We start from the raw sequence: 17,909 nt of genomic DNA on the forward strand, positions 1-17,909 counted from the left end.
ACCCAATGCATAAATATCAAGGGTACCACACAAGTGATTCTGCATTTAGACAAGCTACCAAGAGTACCTAGAAGTCTTTTGGGCTCACTGCTTCTTAAAGTGCGTACATTATTTCCTTTTTTAAATGCTGTCACTAAATGGAGAAATGGGAAATTACAACCGTCACAAAAACACAACAAAAATATACACTGCCAGCTTCCTCTGTAATGGATGCCTACTTACGCGGCAACTGAAAACACAGGCAGATCATAGGGATAATTCCCCTGTGTGTGTATGGCTGAGAGGAAAAGTATGGGCTGCCTTGACAGAGACTGCTTTTAAGTCTTTAAACTGTCCTCCTTCCAGTATTTATTCAGTATGCCTTCTATGCAGCTGAGAAATGTTGTTTCAAATCAGTGAGCACGACTAAAATACTTAAGGAGGAGCAGCTGAGAATCTTCGCAGTAACTAAAACCTAGTAACTTTTCTCAGGGCAGGTATTAGGTGCCACTTGCTGCTTCTTAATATGCTGATTTAGCCTCCAACAGTGTCAGGGCAGTTGGTGTGAAATGTCAGCTAAGGACTGGAGACTACCGTTTAGAAGAGAAATTTGATCATGGCAGCAAAGCAACAGCAAGCAGCCCTGATTTTCCTCGCCAGATGACTAGCAGACATTTGGCATCATTAAAATTAAAGAAAGAGCAATCCCCAAAAGATAGCTTCATTTGCAAAATCATAAAGCTCCAATAAACAGTTATTTGGGGGAAAAGAATGATGTTGAATACATTAAACATCTGTAAATGTAATGAAGAATAAAAATCCAAAGAGAATTTTCCCAAGCTCTTTGTACGCTGCTAGATCAACTCAGCTGACCTCCGTGGTTTACTTTGTCCTCTCATATGATGCCTCTCACCTATTTCCTTTAATTGAGTAAGAGGTCTTGTTTTTTATGTATATATACACCCTCCATTTCTCACTAGAGGTAATTATACGTTGGTTAATTAAGCATGCCTTATGCGTAGAACTTCAAATGATATAATTCACTTTTCAATTGCCTACAACCTATGCTTTAGAAGCTAGAAAAATCTCTTCCTGAAATACCAACAGAGCAGCGTAATTTTTTTTGAAAGGTTGCTGGTCTCACTGCTAATTTAAAAAGTGAATGTCTGCATGCTATCAAACCTCAAGTTCAGAAATAAAAACCATTCTAATTAATTTTGATCTTTATGCAACTATGTATGCTGTTGTATCTAGACCAGAGTTTACCCAAAACACTCCTAAAACACACCCACTTATGGGCATAAAAGCCCCAGCACACCATGTGGCTTGTAGATACTCTAAAATTGTTGTTTTTCACATACATAAGTCTAAGTAATTACTGTGAGCTTAATAAAACTTGTGGATGTTATAATCTCTGTCTCCATTACCAAATTCCCATGCATTTTATTTAAATACTTAATGCAAGTTAAGTCTAGAGAATAAAAAGCCTACGTCCCCTCTCCTTTGTTCTCTCCATGCTTGCTTTCTTCTCTTTCAATCCTTCTCTCCTTTTACATAAATTGTAATTAAATTAAGCTATCATTATTGCTTTTATATAGCATATCTGATGTAAAATAAAACACAGTAATACATAATCTCCTTTTGAAACAAAAATACCAACCTAGAACCATGTGACCTCAGATAATATACTGAGAACTTTTTCATTCTATACTTCTTTGCCTTACCACATTATGTAATAATGAGAAGATGATGAGTAGGAAAATCAAGAGAAAGAGGAAGAGGAAGGAACAGAGGAAAAGAGAGAGGAAGAAGAGAATGAGTAGGAAGAGGGGAAGTCAGAGAAGAAAGAATTAAACGGAATGATCTGTGTAAAACACCAGGCAGAGTGCCTGACATATAATAAGTGCAAGGCAGAGTGAGGAGATGCAAGGAGAGTGAGGAGATAAAGCTTAGGAATTAAATGGATATGGATACAAATACTCGGGCAAAATATCTCTATAAAATTGAGACTATCAATGCCGAGTATAGAAGTATGTTGTAAAGATTAAATAAGTAAATGCAAAAAAGTCCTTGGTACAGTGTCTAGTATATCATAAGCACTTAAAAATTTGTTATTAAGACCTTCTACTGTAAGGTCTCATAGATTTGATATTTTTGTAACATTTTAATATTTAAACTAAAAACATAATTACTCTCTACTGAGAAATTGTGAGGAGTAAGTTCATTTCAATGGATACAATTTTTGAGTCGAAATATGGTTGTTAATAAAGATGTCAAAAATTATACATTCATTTGTTTTTATGTAAACTAAAAAAATACCCATTTGAGAGGTAGAAGTGAATGTGTGCAGTCATTTAATGAAAATGAACATTTCTGCAAGAGTCAAACTTGTTACTATCAATGACAAGCAAAAATGGCTATTTGAAAATCCACATTTTAAGGATTTTATGTTCTGAGCACATAAATATAACACTTGATGATTTACTTAATTATTTTCTTGTTGAAGAGACATTATGTTGTTTTGCTAGAAAAAATGGGACAGGCAGTAATATATAGTGCAATAAATTCTCTCTAAACCCTCTTGTAGAAAATGATTATTAGACCTTTAAGTTGACGATCCTAGAATTTCTCAGAAAAAACAATGTTGGCAGTCAGGGGTGACTGGTTCACAATAGGCCAACATTTATAGGAGTAGCTGTAATTGGGGAGTAATGAGTCCTGAGAATAAATGCATAAATTAACCAGAGAAGGAGTAGACGGTCTTTTGTAACTAATGTCTCGGCTGTCAAGACACAACTTGGTTCTTGCTCTTAACTGGGGCCTTGACAGTGTCAGCTGCCCTAGAATACAAGGACTGCCAACAGCAGGAACACTCATCCACACTACGGCCTGCTGGCATGCTGCCTGTGGCTGGGTAATACATGCAAGATAGAGCATATGAGCTGTTATCTGGAATCAGTAACTGCAACTCTGAGGCTGATTTTTTTTTTTTTAATAAATCTGGAAGACAGATGTTTGCCCCAACCAGCCTGTTAATTTTGAACCGATTATGTTGCCAACAACGAAGGCACTAATCTGCAGAGAAAAGTATGAGTTTTTGACATTATTATAATAATTAAAAATATACCTAGCATTTAAAATTAAGTCCTACTTACAGAACCACATTTAACTTATTATACTGGGTCAAAGGTAACATGGTCACTATTATTTATGTCTGTTAGAAATTCTGTTATTTAAAAATAAACAAGAAAGAGAGAAGGAATTAATGGAAGAATTAAAGATTTCAATTTTGTTAAAAGAAAACCAAATAATAAATAATGCCCCAGATGTGGTTTTGAGAGAGACAAGGTCTCACTCTGTCATCCAGGCTGGAGTGCAGTGGCACCATCATAGCTCACCACAGCCTTGAATTTCCAGGCTCACGTTGTCTTCCTGTCTTAGTCTCCTGAGTAGCTAAGACTACAGGCACATGCCACCACACTTGATGAATTTTTCTTTTTTTTTTTTTTTGTAGAGACAGTGTCTTGCTATATTGCCCAGGCTGATCTTAAATTCCTGGCCTCAAGCAATCCTCCTGCCTCAGCCTCCCAATATGTTGCGATTACAGGAGTGAGCCACCCACCTAACGCCCATATGCTTTTAGACACAACAATTTCACTTACATGACTTAAGTATAATAAAGCAATCAACAGTTTTCTCATGTATGTGTAAAGATATGCTATACACAGTATTCATATCGCCTATATAAAAAATAAACTATCAGTAGGCGATAGCTAAGTAAATAATACATTCACAAAATTGAATACTATAAATTTAGTAAACAGATTTTATGTAAGTTAATATGCTGTCACATCAAAATCTCCATGAAGGCTGGGCACAGTGGCTCATGCCTGTAATCCCAGCACTTTGGGAGGCCGAGGTAGGCAGATCATGAGGTCAGGAGATCAAGACCATCCTGGCTAACAAGGTGAAACCCCGTCTCTACTAAAAATACAAGAAAAATTAGCTAGGCATGATGGCACATGCCTATAGTCCCAGCTATTCAGGAGGCTGAGGCATGAGAATCACTTGAACCCAGGAGGCAGAGGTTGCAGTGAGCCGAGATCATGCCACTGCACTCCAGCCTGGGTGACAGCAAGACTCCATTTAAAAAAAAAAAAATACTCCATGAAATACTGATAAGTCACACACACAAACACACACACACACACACACACACACACACACACACACACAATTGTTCTAAAAGGGTAGTCACCAAACTTTAAAAGGTAGTTTTTCTCTGGATAGTGAATACTTAAGAGGATCTTTCTTCTCATCTCATATAACAATTTTTGATTTGTTTAAATTATTTACAATGAAAATATACTTGTATATTTATAAACATAAGATATATCAAAATCATCTAACATATTTAGTATAATCTAACCTAGAACCCACAGAAAATAAAGCAGTTTTCACTGTAACTGGATCATATGCAAATGACAAACTACTAATTTGTAGCTATACACTGCTTTAAGTAATCCCACATAAAAGCACAACCTTCGATTACAGCCTGTATGCTTTGAGAAAATTAGCGAATAAATATTTGATAATTTCGAGAACATAGCACACATGAAAAAGAAATAAAAAATTGTCTACACAGAAAAGTTCTTAAAAAATCAATGTTCATTAAGTTACAGAAATAAAAGCATATTGTTGAAAAGCACAGACAGAAGTCAGACATACCTGAGTATAAAACCTCCTCTACCTGAGACTTAAGAGTGGGATGGGTGCTGGGTGTGGTAACTCATACCTGTAATCCCAGCACTTTGGGAGGCCAAGGCAGGCAGATCAGTTGAGGTCAGGAGGTCAAGACCAGCCTGGCCAACATGGTGAAATCCCATCTCTACTAAAAATCCCATCTCTAATAAAAGAAAAAAAAAAATTGCCAGGCATGGTGGTGCACACCTGTAATCCCAGCTACTCGGGAGGCTAAGGTGGGAGAATAGCTTGAACCTGGGAGGTGGAGGTTGAAGTGAGCCAAGACGGCACCATTGCATGCCAGCCTGGGTGACTGACCAAGATTCCGTCTCACAAAAAGAAATAAAATAATAAAATAAAACAGAGTCTTACCAAAAAAAAAAAAAAAAGTGATATGGCTTTTGCCTCAAAATGTAACAGAAGATTACAGATTTTAAGAAGACTGTGTCTTATCTTCAAACACAATAGCATATCTTCCTAATAAGGTTATTCTGAAGATTTGATACGGTGTGTAAAGCACTTTCCACAATGACTGGCAATGATCTCAGCAACTGAAAGCCATCATTATGTGCCAAGAACACTAAGTTGTGATGAACTGATGATAGCTCCTACCATCCTCAACACATCCCATATACATACACAAAAAATGAGATAGCCTTCTAAAAAGAATGCCAATGAAATTTTAGTGTACACAGAAGAGAGAAAAGAAAACAGGTTTAAATTAGACAAGGACACTAATGTTAGGAATCATCTCTTAAAAACCAAGCTGGCCGAATGCGGTGACTCACACCTGTAATCCCAGCACTTCAGGAGGCCGAGGCGGGCGGATCATGAGGTCAGGAGATCAAGACTATCCCGGCTAACTCGGTGAAACCCTGTCTCTACTAAAACTACAAAAAACTTAGCTGGGCATGGTCACATGCGCCTGTAATCCCAGCCACTTGGGTGGCTGCGGCAGGAGAATCATTTGAAACTGGGAGGTGGAGGCTGCAGTGAGCCAACATCATGCCACTGCACTCTAGTGTGGGTGACAGAGAGAGACTCCATCTCAAAAAAAAAAAAAAAAAAAAAACAAGATAAGCAACAATAATGGGATTTTACAATTGTGGAATCTTAATCACTAAAAATATTTGAGAAAAGAACAGCTAACTCCCTCACTTTGGTGGCTTAGACATTCAACTGCATGAGATAAAAAGACCAGAAAACTGAAATTCTAAAATTCCATCAAGATTTATGATTTTGAGCTGGGCATGGTGCCTCACATCTATAAGCCCGGCACTTTGGCCTGGGCAACACTGGAAGATCCTGCCTCTACAAAAAAAATTTAAAAATTAGCCAGGCATGGTGGCATGTGTCTGTAGTCCTAGCTACTCGGCCCAGGAAGACTGCTTGAGCCCAGGAGGTCAAAGTTGCAGTGAGCCATAATAGCACCACTGCACTCCAGCCTAGGTGACAGAGTAAGACCCTGTCTCAAAAAATTCAATAAAAATAAATTTTAAAAAGATTTATGATCCATGATACTTTAAATAAAGAGACAGAGCATTTCATCATTCTAACGGTAAATTGTGTCCAGAGATTTTAAGAAATCAGAGAAAACTTATCTTGCAAATGCAGTTTTTGACTTTAGAAGCTTTAAAAAATTATGAAGAATAGATCCAAAGAATATTTGTGTATATAAAAAAGCCAGGATGGCTTTGGGCATATCACAACAGGCATCTGCTTTCATGTCATTCAGTAAAAGTTAGCAAAAGAGGAAGGGTTAGGGTTTATTTTATTCTGTGGGGAGATAATAAGGGGTTAACAAGGAAAAAGGAAAACTAAACATTGAGAGATTAAAAATAAAGTTAACATTCAGGAATCAGAGCACCACTTTTAGTTAACTCTATAAATGGCTAAATGTTAATGTTAACAAACATCACTTCATCAGATTGTCTTTGAATTTATGGGATATCATGAAGTTCTCTTTTAAGATTCCATTATGTGAATCGAAGAGGGTAGCCTTGGATCAAGCACTGTTTCTCTATTTATTTTTATCCAAAACACTATTAACCAGCACATTCAGATCAGAGTATATCAGTATATGTTGAGGCAAACTTGCTATTTTGTAAAAAAAAAAAAAAAAAAATGAAACGACATATGATTTTTTTTTTTTTTTTTTTGGCCTCACTTAGGAATTATCTTTCAACAATCATCAAGGATTTCACAGACTCTCAAATCACCAAGTAAAGTTTGATGACTATCACCATAGAAAGAACACTGTACAAGTAGCTAGGAAACCCAAGTTCTGGTTCCAGCTCTACGACTAACAACCTATGCACAGGACCAGGCTGAAAGACTCAGCGAGGACTCCACACTCAGAAGGATCCCATGCTTGCTTTCATTCTCTGATGCTGCCATGGTGAAATTCTAATAATTTCTTAATAAGAGCCTCACATTTACATTTTATACTAGGCTTATTACGTAGTTTTTGCCTGTGTGAGTTTTGCAAGTCACTTGAACTAATTCTCATTCTGCTCAAAGTTAATTACAAACCCAGCACTCCCCTTTTCCCATGCTACATTATCAGAACGCAAATTATACTTTAGATACTGCTTTTGGATCCTAAAGACAACTCAAGATTAAGTATAAGAATCTTATTCCCAAAAGATGTCCTTTAAAAGACAGAGCCTATCACTGCTGCCCCAAATCCTTCCTTGTCTGACCCTTCCATTAAAGAATTAGGTGTCATATACCACTAATTGTGCTTTCTATCTTAAAGGTGTACGTGACAACTACCTTTTTTTAAAAAGCATCTTTGTTCAAATAGCCATTTAGTACTGACACATGGAATGTGGAAAGAAAACGCACTCTCTAGCACTGAGAGATTTACAAAGAAAGTGTTATTGGCTCCGCGCGGTGGCTCACGCCTGTAATCCCAGCAATTTCGGAGGCTGAGGTGGGCAGATCACCTAAGGTCAGGAGTTAGAGACCAGCCTGGCTAATATGGTGAAACCCCGTCTCTATTAAAAATACAAAAAAATAGCCGGGTGTGGTGGTGGATGCCTGTAATCCCAGCTACTCAGGAAGCTGAGGCAGGAAAAATCGCCTGAACTAGGGAGGCAGAGGTTGCAGTGAGCCAAGATGGCACCATTGTACTCCAGCCTGGACAAGAGCAAAACTCCTTCTCAAAAAAAAAAAAGTAAGTGTTATTTAAAAACACTTCACTGCTGACCCTTAAGTAATGTATTAATCAGAACAAAATATTATAAAAATTAAAATGCTAAGTGTGGTAGAGAGTATCAGCACATATAGGTATATGGATCAGTCTCCTTAGTGTAACTTAAGAGGTCGTAAACACAGACAGCAGTTAGTGTTTCACCATCTCTTCTGTTTGGCCCCAGATTCCTACCATTTTATTATTTTAGACTTAGAAATCTATAAAGATGCTGCTCCAGTGTGTAATATAATAGAGGAAATGTGATGGTGTATCTGTGGCTTTCCATTTACCACATTAACAAATGATATCAAGCAGGACAGGCATCTCCCACTTAAGCAGTAATGTACTTCAGAAAAATCTGATGTTTTGAGTGAAAATTCTGATAGTCTATTATTTATTAAGCAAAACAAACAAACAAACAAAAAAACCATAGTGTTTTTGTATCAACCCAAACTCCTCACAACCAGCTTTCAACCACCTAAAGAAAACAATAAAATATACACTTATCAATGCCAAGATGCGTGGATAAATGTTACAAACGACATAGTAGGGTGTAAAGGGCTACAAGCATCACTTCCTGCTCATACAATGAATAGGATGTTAACAGACAGTGTCTATAGGCCCTACTTGGCCTTTCAATGTTGGCAGAAAACGTGCACATCTCCATCTGCATTTCAAGGCATCGCCACATGATTCTGATGTTCTACTAACGGTAAGGTAAATCAAGAAACTTCTCACATGTTGTTTTGTTAAAAACATTGAGATTGGAAGATGTAATGTAAATAGGTGCCTTATAAGCATCAGCAAAAAGCAAAGGAAGAAACATAAACATCTAGTGAGAGCTCAGTGTAGTGTGTGCAGATTAGATTTCAAAAATCAAGAGGCATTCCACTGGACAACCATTCAATGGAAAGACATTCTGCAGGTTATGTCTGAATTTTATTCAGTAGCTAAACTAGCTAAATTACACTCTAGGTAGGTGCTACAAGCTGTAGGGCAAGCAAAATAAATGACATTGCTGCCTTTAAAGGACTTAAATATAATGGTACTATGAGACCCCAGTAGAGCATTAATATGGCTTTCTTAGTTATAATAGCTACATGTCAACTGGACAGACTGCTTTGATTTAACAGGAAAAATGATGGACAAATAAATTTTGGCTAAGATTATTGAGACGTCATAGAGCTGAGAAACATGACGCAGCCACCTAAAAGTTAAATAACAGAAATACAAGAATTCCAGCCCAGATCTCTCACTCTGTGTAAGAGTTGGTGAAGTCATTTAATCTTTCTTGGTTTCAGCTCTGCACTGTAAAGATTAGATGAGTTGATGTAAGCTTTTAAACAAATGAGAGGACACACAAGGGAACACCAAGTATTTTTGTAGATATAGCAGGTCCTCAGATAACGTCTTTCTGTATGGTATTGTTTTGTTATAACACTGATGAGCAGAAACGAAAATCAATACCTGGCTGGAGCACCGTCTGTGTTGAGTTTGCACATTCTCCCCGTTTGGAAAGGTTTCCTCTGGGTACTCCAGTTTCCTCCCGCATCCCAAAGATATGCACATTAGGTAAACTGGCATGTCTCAATTGTACCATGACAAGTGGGTGTGGGTATGGGCATGAGTGCACACAGTGATGTGATGATGTCCTATCCAGAGCAGGTTCCCATGTTGCACCCTTTGCTTCTGGGAGAGCCTCTGGCGACCCAACACTCTGAGCTGAAATAATTAGGTAAATAATACTCTGGTGGCTGAGGCAGGAGAATCCCTTGAACCTAGGAGGCAGAGGTTATACTGAGCCAAGATCACGCCACTGCACTCCAGCCTGGGTGACAGAGAAACTCCATTTCAAAAAAAAAATTATCTTACTTGTTCATGTTAATCTTTTTTAAATGTAGGTATAGCTCATGTTTATTTCAGTGTTTAATAACAGAAGTTTTTAGTGCTTATGTAAAAGTTTGGTGATATTTTTGTGACCAGAAGTATGCTATAGACACTTCACATTTGCTTGTATCAATTAGTCAGTGGTAAAACTGGGTCTGTTATATGGCATGCCATTTAAAGTTGCAGTTTCTGAAAACCCATCAATAATGTTATACACAACTGGGTTTGAATTCTTTGCTAGCTGTGTAAGCTTGGGCAAATTATCAAACATCTCCAGGCCTTCATTCTCTCATGTGTACAGTGAAAACAATTACATGTACCTTGCAGAACAGAAAGAGTGTTAGAAATATGTGAAAAGTGCCTAGAAAGAATCTGGACCATAACAGACAGTCAATAATTGCTAATGATTCATTTCCTCCTTACTAGTAAAACTCCAGAAACTTTCACTCTTCACCATCTAAGTAACCAGGTCATTCATTCATGCCTCTAACTTGTTTTCACCCATAACACTTAATTTCTTAAATTTCTGTCCTTTACCACAACTTCTTGTTTCTTCACTGTTCCTTAAAAAAATTATACTTTATCCACATAAAAATGTCTACTCCCTTGAACTCTTATTTCATGACCATTATCAGAGCCTAACTAACAAAGTTCCCGGTTTCAAATATTTCAACTACTGTTGACTATTCTCAAATATCCTCCATGTTTACAAAGTTTACTTTGCCGATCCTCAATCCTAGATGAATTCAACAGTCTTTTCATTCTATTAGGTTGGTGCAAAAGTAATTGTGGTTTTCTACTCTTCATATTACGCCAAGCCTTGTTAGAGAAAGCTGATTTGATTATGAATATAACTGTTATATTGAAAGGTGGGACTCCATATAAAAAATGCCAACAGAAAACTGTTTTTTTCCTCTCCTCTGCTTCTTTAAAATGAATTTTCGTTAGACCAACTTCTGTAAAATTCACATTAAATACTGAAAAAGTCTTGACGTAGACATCAATTGGTTGGATATATATTGTAATTGAGAGTTCCCCCAATTTTGTTCAGAGAAGCAATGGCCTAGCTAAGACTGTATTTCTTATCCTCCATTGTAGCTAAAAGTTGTCCAGTGAGATAGACACAGAAATAACAGAGTGGGATTTTTTGAAAATCTCTTGAGCTACCTACGTACACATATCTTATCACAGGAGGAAAAACAAATCCACACTCTGTTTAAATACCCTTTTGTTGGCTTGTCTATTAATCGTATTTGAACACAACATTACGCCTTACAGTTTCCCTAACTTTTCCATTCACTATTGTATGTAAAAGTGTTATTGCTAAAAATAGTCTCAGTTAATTAATTAAAATATCTAGTCTGGCATAAAAATCAAAAGTCTAAGCTTAATGCAAAATTCATTTAAATTCCCATTACCAGGTTAGTACTGCTTCAGACTGAGAAATTTCAGATGGGGAATGTGGTAGGGTCTATGTCCACTCTCTGAGATTTTCCTCCTGATATTATATATCGTTACTCTCTGGAGCCGATGGATATTCAACACTGACTTGTTCCTTTCTTGAGATATTTTCCCAGTTGTATGGGGGTACCCAGGATGTTCAATTGCAAAGTCACACTTCTGACTGTCATTTACACCCCAGCCCCTCAGCTCCCAGCTGACAGTATATTTCTACCCTCTTTCTGCTAAACTAGCTTTGTTCCTGGCAGGAAGTCCTGCCGGGCCTGACCAGCTCCAAATCCAAGTCCAAGAGCAGCTCCATATCGCACTGCCTTCTTTTGTGCGTAAGTTTGTGCCCATTGATGCCATGTCTCATTGCCCTGTCACCAGGTAAACATGCTGAAAAGGAAGAGGCTTAGCACTTCCCTTTTAGCATCCACAGGCATGTATCAAATCCAAATAAATAAAAGTAATCTCAATTTTACAAAACAAACAGTGGATTACCTAATCTCTTCAGCACTCAGACTCCAAGGGAAATGTATTAGCTCTCTAAGTAATCTTCTCAAAGACATTTACACTAAGATTAAGAGAAGGGTAAGCCCACTTTTCTCCTGGAAGAAAGCAAATGGCACAATATTTTATACTTTTTTCAAAGGAATTTTTCTCCTGTTCTCTTTAACCTGGATAATTTATACCCTCCAGATAGATTCTGTATTAATGGCCAAAATAAACACATCCACATAAACATAAAGTTTTCAGAAAGTTCTTTCAAATTCATATGTAGCTTGGAACCTCCTTTTTAGAGCATGAGGGTGTTTTATATTTTCTGATTCTTCTCAGTGTTAGGAAAGCCCTAGATATTATTCCTCAGTTGTTTTACTTACTCATAATTGACTCCTTTCAGCTTTTCTTACTTTGCTGTCCCAAATCTTCAACAAGTCCCCATGAACTCCCACGGCCCTTCGGTTTCTACATATAATATCCCTTCTACTTGGCCAAGAGAAAAGTGGTCATCATTGCGACTTTTACATTTTCTCTATCTGCAAAATCAACTGTCTTTATTTACCTTTAATAATATTCCTTCTGTCCCAAGTGAAAGATTCCACCATCTTTTCAAAGATAAATTGCATGACCTCGATCTCTCTGTCTGCTTTTTCTGGGATCATCCTTCAACATTCAGACTATTTTTTCTTATTTTCAAATTTCATATGTTTCTTCTTTTCTAGCTATAAGCATGCTTATATGTCCCCCAGTCTCAAAAATAAACAAGAAATAAAAATAGTCTTCAGTAGTACTCCACATTTTCCTTCACTGTCCTACTAAACCTCATGAAAATGCAGACAAATTTCTTGCCAATGTCTCACTGTTCCCCCAGTCTTTAACACTACAGTCTTCATTCCATTCCAATACATTCTTCTGAATCTGTCCTCACAGGAGTAAACCAATGACATCTAACAGTCAAACACAATGAATTTTTTATTCTTCTTTGAGTCTCTAAAGAATTTCAGAATTCCTTAGTGGATCCCTTTCTCACTTCTTTGGATCAAATTTTTCTTGAGTTTCTTTCCACTTTTTTTTAGTTAAAATCCCTAGAGATAAAGACCAGAAAGCTGAGTTTTTATAAAATGTTATTGGCACTACTGACAAATAAAAATGATATAGAATGACTGGCCTAAATACTAAAGAAACAAAAAAAGTAAAAATAAAAAATAAAAAATAAATTAAAAAACCTACTTGGTTAAATAACAATAATCCAGTACATCTAGGAAAACAAAAACAAAACCTACTTTAAAAATCTCTTGAAAACATTTACCATTTCCCTCTTTTTGTTATCTAATCATAAGCTCAATATCAAGGTTGAATTAAGAGTTGGAGTATATTACAGTATTTAAAGCTTCAAAATAGATTGTCGCAGCTTTAATTAAAGTTACCAGGACAACCAGAAGGAGACAGAATATGCCATAATTGGAAAGTATCACCAGAAAAATCTGTTTATTATAATCTTGATCCTATTTCCTTTGAGCAAAATGCCTAGAGACTTTCATTTACTGAGCAGATCCCCTTGGCTGGGCTGGTTGATGAACAATGAGACCACTGATTTCATTACCTTCATCTCTCAGAAGGCAGCATTGGAGGTTGGATTGCTTTGTTGAAAAGCTTTCTCCTATAAATTGTTCATTAACACTTGCAGATATTTCAGCCTAGTTTATGATACAACTAATTGATACATTATGAAATGCATGTTCCTAATACTGTTAAATGATTATATCTTTTCTGCTTCAAAACATTGATTTAAGATTGCTTAAGAATAATCCAATGATATTAGTCAAATAATCATTGTAGGGAGCCAGTTCCTCAGACATAGATGTAACAAATGTCAGAAAAATAGTTATTTAGCAGATACATCTTGGAAATAAAATGGTTCAAATTATAAATGTGGGTTTAGAGGGGGGAAAAAATGGATTTTAGAAAGAAGTCATAAAGTTGAATTCTACCACTACCTCACGCTAGCTATACAGTCTTGGGTAAGAACACTGGTCCTGTGAATTTCCTCATTTATAAAATAAGAATGCATAAATGTTTAATGTGTCTACTTCACAGAGTTTCTGTAAGGGCCTAATACATATGAATCATCAGAATCATAACATGATTTTTATATAGTAAAAAGCTTCCCCAAAAAAAGCAAAACTGCTATCAATGACACAGCAACTAAAATTTTTTGATATCATTTTATCTTTCAGCTCTTCCTAAGGCTGGTAGATGGAGCTGATCAAAAGACCAAAGCACTAAGGAGTGTAAAAAAAAGCTGAAATAAGTAGAGTCAAACATGCAAACAAACACAAGCTATAACATAAGATAATAAGTTAAATTTGACTTTTTAATCAACAGGCTATAAAAGATAGAATTAACAACTTAATGTTCAAATACATAAAATCTGTGTTGATGCAGGCACATTAACAATTATTGCAGATACTAAAAAAGCAATAATTTTACCAAAAAAAAAAAAAAACACTCCAGTTGTTCATTTCCTTTTTTCAAAAGCCTGAATCTAACTGTTAGATTATTTAGTAGGCATATAAGAAAACAAACAGTTACACTTATTTTTTCTTTCAGAGCGTTAACATGTATCTTTCTAGAGGTCTCTGATGTTGACTGAAGAATAATAAAGGTTTTTAAATTTTTCAAACTCCAATACCAATGAAAATTGTTTAAATATCATATATTTTCTTTTATTGAATCATTCTTTTGAAAATGGTTAATTGATATAGGATTCACTGAAAAATTAATCACCTTCCAGAATATTCTTTCATCTGGAACATCCAACACTTATTCAGTATGGATGAATAGCAGTTTACAAAATACTACTTAGCCATCATTTCTTCCTTGTTATGATTATACACTTCCTTAGGTCAAAAAATATATGTGTGTAATAAGTAGAAATGCAGATCTTAAAGTCAGACACATCTGAATTTGAATCCTTTCACATTCTTGCTGCTCAAAGTATGGTCTTAGTACCAGGAGCATAAGCATTACCTGGGTAGCTTATGAGAAATGCACTATCTCTATCCTGATCTACTGAATAAAAATCTGCATCTTAACAAGAGCCCCGGGTGATCTGTACGTATATTAAAGTTTGAGAAGCACTGGCAAACATTACTTATTAGATAAATTTCCTTGGGTAACTTTCAAGAACTCTCAAAGTCCCAGTTTCCTCACTGAAAAATGAGACTAATAATGGTGTCTATACTATAGTATTATTATGAGAAATAATTAGATGATGCTACTTAGTAACCACTCAATGAAGTCTAACTGATATTAAATTTTATCATCTAACTTAGATTTGTATATTCATGATATTTTCTACTATATTTACCTATGAAATTACATTAGTGTCCCACCCGGAAGAAATAAAGCTCCTTTAATTCAGATGCCTTCCCTGAGTATAAACCTATGACAAAAATAGAAGCAAATTAACAATGCCATTTTGCATACAATGTAGCATATGTTTTTCCATTAGCCTCAAAATATTTCTCTTTCAAATAATTGTTTTCTATTTTTGCGGAATCAAGGAAGTTAAGCAAGTAATTTATTCTGAAAACAAACATGAATCTGTCTCCCTGAAATCAAATTGACCTATTCTACACTTCATTAGCCATTGTGTCTGGTATTTTGTCATCATGTGCTTAAGATGGTCTACTGATCCCTCGAAAGACTCAAATAATGAACCAGGTGTCTTGAGCTTCTATTCCAAATGAGAAGTAAGAAAGAGGGGCTCAATAGGATTCTGTTTTAATCCAAATAAGGCAAGATACACACCAGTTCATTCCACAACCTTTTTTAAGGGACTATGATATCCAAATTACCTGCTTCCTACATGCAGAGGAAAAATGTAGACTGATAAAATCAATATGAATAGAATCATTTTCCACTGTCACCTGAATATTAATCACTTCAGTAGATGGCACCTTTTTATTAGATACATTTTTATTACAAACATTTACATAACTAAATGCTTAAAAGTGGCATTCTCATCTCCAAAATGGAAAATACGAAAGCTTTGAATTTTCTAGTAGTGAAAGTTTATCTTCTAATGAATTACTCAGTTATTATTTATTTATGTTTTTGTTTTTTGTTTTTTGAGACAAAGTCTTGCCCTCTTTCACACAGGCTGGAGTACAGTGGCATGATCTCAGTTCACTGCAACCTCCACTTCCCAAGTTCAAGCGGTTCTCCCGGCCTCAGCCTCCAGAGGAGCTGGTATTACAGGCACCTGCCCACCATGCCCAGCTAATTTTTGTGTTCTTAGTAGAGATGGGGTTTCACTTTGTTGGCCAGGCTGGTCTCGAACTCCTGACTTCAGGTGATCCTCCCACCTCAGACTCCCAAAGTGCTGAGATTAGAGGCTTGAGCCACAGAGCCCAGCCTCAGTTATTATTTTTAATTAAATGTTTCAACTTCTAGCAACACGGCATAACAAAAATTCCAACTGACGTACTTGTTACATTACAACAGTATCTTGGATATTTGAAGAAGCATAATATAAATATTTAGAAGTACCTGAGAAAGCACAGAAAATTTCTGAGGGCCAAGATATATACAAAACATAGTAAACAAACAAAAATTCTGAACTCTGAGTGTTAAGCAAACAGGAAATTCAGAGTTGTATTGCAACAAATATCCATAAATGTACTGAAATCTATACAATAAAGGAACCAGGCTGGGCGCAGTAGCTCATGTCTATTCCCAGAACTTTGGGAGGCTAAGGCAGTAGGATCACTTGAGCCTAGGAGTTAAAGGCCTGCCTGGGCAATATGGGGAGACCTCATCTCTACAGAAAATTTTAAAACTGGCCAAGTGTGGTGGTGCATGCCTGTAGTCCCAGCTACTTGGAAGGCTAGGGTGGGAGGATTGCTTGAGTCCTGCAGGTTGAGGCTGCAGTAAGCAGTGATTTTGCCACCGCTCTCCAGCCTGGACAATGAAGTGAGACGCTGTCTCAAAAAAAAAAAAGAAAAAGAGGAGCTAAACTGAAGCTCCAGCATGGTACCTAACAAAAGATCATAAGAAGTTTATGCAAACATTTTTAAAAGTTTATCAAATGGTACAAAATATTGCTAAATGAGATATACTATTTATAAATAGAAAGACAAAATATAATAAAGATATCAATTCTTCTCAATTTGGTCTGAGTCAATATAATACAAATCAAAATCCCAGTGGACATTTTCCTGTATAATTATATGCTAAATATAAAATTTAGATAAAAGGTAAAAGTTTAAGAATACTCAAGATCATTCTGAAGAAGAATATAGTGAGGGACTTGGCCTATGTATTTAGTTTGTTCTCACACTGCTGGTAAAGACATATCCCAGATTGGATAATTTATAAAGCTAAGAGGTTTAATTGACTCACAGTTCCACATGGGGAGGCCTCACAATCATGGTGGAAGGCAAAGGAGGAGCAAAGTCACTTCTTATAAGGCAGCAGGCAAGATAACATATGTAGAGGAACTCACCTTTATAAAACCATCAGATCTCATGAGACTTACTATCATGAGAGCAGTATGGGAAAGACCCAACCCCATGATTCAATTACGTCTCACCATGTCCCTCCCATGACACATAGAAATTATGGGAGGTACAGTTCAAGATGAGATTTGGGCGGGACACATCAGCCTGTGAGATATTGAGCTTGACAACTGGAGTTCACTAGAGGAAGGCAAGTTATTTAATAAATGCCATGGAAAAATTTAGTGTAAAAAATAACTTGAAATGCAGCCTTTAAATTTTATACTCATATAACTTACAAGTAGACTAAATACATAAATGCAAAAGACAAAGTTTAGAATCATGTAGAATAAAATATATTAAATTATGTGTATAACCTCAGGGTAGGCAAGGATTTCTTAAACAAAACAGTCCACAAAGCTAATAATTAAAAGAGAAGTTAACTTTGCATTAAAATTAAGAATTTATCTTGTCAAAATCACAATAGAGGCAATGGACATGGCACACACTAGAAAAAAGATGTTTACATCATCTAGAACTAAAATGAATTAGCATCAGGAATATATACCCTAAAGATATTTTTTTAATGTGCAAAAAACTTCCCTGAAGAGGAAACAAGAAAGGCCAATGAATATACAGCAAGATATCTCCCTCATTAG

At 36.2% G+C, this 17,909-nt stretch overlaps 1 protein-coding gene across 7 annotated transcripts in view; it reads right to left on the reverse strand.

Annotated features, from left to right (window-relative positions):
• CACNA2D1 (calcium voltage-gated channel auxiliary subunit alpha2delta 1) overlaps positions 1 to 17,909 on the reverse strand; it is a 486,450-nt gene that overhangs the window by 363,760 nt on the left and 104,781 nt on the right. The window lies entirely within an intron of this gene.

This window comes from Saimiri boliviensis, chromosome 10 (assembly GCF_048565385.1).
Source record: "Saimiri boliviensis isolate mSaiBol1 chromosome 10, mSaiBol1.pri, whole genome shotgun sequence".
NCBI classification, from domain to species: Eukaryota; Metazoa; Chordata; class Mammalia; order Primates; family Cebidae; genus Saimiri; species Saimiri boliviensis.